Below are 3,115 nucleotides of genomic sequence, written 5' to 3'. Positions count from 1 at the left end.
GAGATAGTATCTCATTATAATGAGATACTATCTCATTATATTGAGTTACTATCTCATTATAATGAGATACTATCTCATTATATTGAGTTACTATCTCATTATAATGAGATACTATCTCATTATATTGAGTTACTATCTCATTATAATGAGATACTATCTCATTATATTGAGATACTATCTCATTATAATGAGTATTGAGATAGTTTTTTTTTTTTTTTTTTACAGAGTGGCGGAAACGGGCTTCCATAAATAAACGCCTACAGATGAGTTGAAAAAGTCCACAGGGAGTTCAGACTTATCTTCTCTAACACTGACTCTCAGTTTCACATGAACAGGTGCTAAAAAAATCAGTTTGCATGATTTTAATGCATCACTGCTTAACAGAGTTTCCATGCTTCTGCTGTTCCTGCACAGTGTTGCAAGCTTTAATAATTACATTTTTTAAAACTGAAATTAAAATTTGAAGATTTTGATGGCAATCGGGAATGTATTTTAGACTTTGCAGCCTAAATGTCTGTCTGGAAATATAGGCAACACAGTCAGTCAGTGCTGGACTGTATGAGCCTCAGAATCACCAGTAAAGATGATGGTGATTATCAAGCTGGGCTGCCATAATGTAGGGCTCACAGAAATGCTTAGAGATGTACAAAAACACTGAGTGATGGTAAAGAGACTGAAAATGAGGGATCATGTCATTGATCATATATGTATCATTTAAATAAAAGGGAGTGAGTCACTAACCTGGTCTTAAAGTTCATTCCGAGGATCAGGCAATCAGAACACAAACACGTACGCTAGCGAACTCTCACCAAATGCTCGAATAATCTGGCACTGATGACTAGGAGCAGGCAGGTTAAATAGAGATTGGAGCAGGTGACACATGAACAATAAAGCCAGTCATCAGCGGCAAGATCAGGACAGCTACATTATATAAAAAATCAATATGTTCAATTTAACTGGATTAAAATCTAATTAATTAGTTAAAGTTTACTTGTAAAAGCAGGTATCCAAAATTTTAAGTTTTCTAAGAGAAATTAAGTTTAGTGTTAAATGTTATGTTGTGAATAAAACACAATGTATTATTCATTTTTAATCTAATGAAACTGAATACGCTAATGTGCCATACTTTTCATTTTTTGTAGTGTTTACACAATATTATCACAGTACTGACATTGCTAAGTAAAGTGGACAGTAATTTAGAGTGATAAAGTTAACATCACAATAGCTTCAGCTAAACAATTCAGGTGAAAAGACGGTTTCAGGAGAAATAAATTTAGTAAAAGAAGTACGTTGATTGTTAAACGAGTAAAAACTATCAAGTGTGTTTTTATTATTCAGGTGTTTAGGAAGGATAATATTTTTCCTGTCCCTAATAATGACTTGAGGACACCACTGCATTGAGGTCTTAATGTGCTCAAGAACGTACTAGACTAGTGAATACTGATGAGCAGAAAGCAGTGGAGCATATAAGGTTATACGTTATGTAGTCAGAAAACATTACATTAACTAAATAAATTAAAGATTCTATCTACCTGAACCCCAGATATTGTTTTTTATCTGACTCACCTTTTCCCTCCTCACATAAACCCAGGTGTCTGTTTGAATGTGTTTGCTGCTTTGAATGATTGCTGTGCATCACTGCTCCTAGATCAGTTTAAATGAAACTCAGACAAACTTCTCTGCAGTCTGACGGTGAAATTACTCTAAGCTACGATGTTACTGAGTCCACTGTTGATCACACTGCTGCTCCAACTCAGAGGTGAGGATCAAGAAGTTTCTGCTTTCATTTATTCTCAGCTGAAATACAATCAAATGTCAAATCTTCACACATTTGTTCTTTTTCCATCATGTAGGATCAGATGGCAGTCCATCTGTGACTCAGTCTCCTGCAGTGAAGTCTGCTTCTTTGGGGGAGACGGTCTCTCTGAGCTGTACAGCCAGTAGTGGAGTTGGTAGGGATCTGAGTTGGTATCTGCAGAAACCTGGAGAGCCTCCTAAGCTGTTGTTTTACAAAATCAGCAGCCGTGAATCTGCTCCAAGTCATTTCAGCAGCAGTGGATCAGAGCCTCAGTTCACTCTGACAATCAGTGGAGTTCAGGCTGAAGATGCAGGAGATTATTACTGTATGGGATTGTATAGTGGTCCGGTGTTCACACAGTGATACAGAGTCGTACAAAAACCTTTGGCAGTTTCACCAAACACTGTTTACTGTGCAGCAGCTGTTAGTTTCTGCTACAGACTAGAAGATGGATCTACGGTCCAGTGAAGTTCACACTGTAGTGTTTGAGGGAGAAACTAACTTTACTTAAAAAAGATCACATTCCAATTCTGTTTAAAATAAATTCAGAATAAAGAAACATAAATACACATCAGTTGTGTTCACCAGTTCACCATTGGTTATCTTTTACAGCTCATGAGAAAAAAGTTGCATTGAAAATAAACGATTTCTTAAACACAGAAGCATATAAGATAATAAAAGCATAAATTACTAAAGCAAGAGATTTGAGTTTGATTAATAATCACTTTCATTAAATCAACCACAAGGATAAACTATTTATCCCATTTAATATAATGGATATTTCTGCAGTATTTCAGTGGAGGTTCTGACTATAGAATAACTACATTATGTGTATTATTGTCATTTTATGGCTTACTTAAACTCTTCAGACACTAAAACGTACCTTCTACACAAAATTATGTTAACTATAACATGATTTCTAATACACTTAATCTTTGAAATATATTTTGTCTTGATGACTTCATAATGTCAGCATTGTGTTTGTTATCCTCAGAACAATTAACTAATTATTTTAATTTATTACAGACAATCATGTTTTCTGATGACACCTCTAATTAATATTTTTTATAATATATGTATAGATCCTAGCAGAGAAGGACTTGAACATGAAAATAAAACAGTCTCCTTTGTTTTAATGAGCTCTTGTTAGATCAATATAGACTATTTAAAAATCCACGTTTTCTGAAATGATCTTTTGTCGACTTTATAAAAAAAGCAACTCTCCCCATGATGATGTATCAGAGCAAGCTTTATTAGAGGCCACAGCAAATGAATCCCACTCACATCCAGTCGTTAAGCTCCACACATTAATCTAAG

The sequence above is a fragment of the Cyprinodon variegatus genome, unplaced genomic scaffold (assembly GCF_000732505.1).
Source record: "Cyprinodon variegatus isolate N-32 unplaced genomic scaffold, C_variegatus-1.0 Scaffold403, whole genome shotgun sequence".
NCBI lineage: Eukaryota > Metazoa > Chordata > Actinopteri > Cyprinodontiformes > Cyprinodontidae > Cyprinodon > Cyprinodon variegatus.
This window is presented reverse-complemented; position numbering follows the sequence as displayed.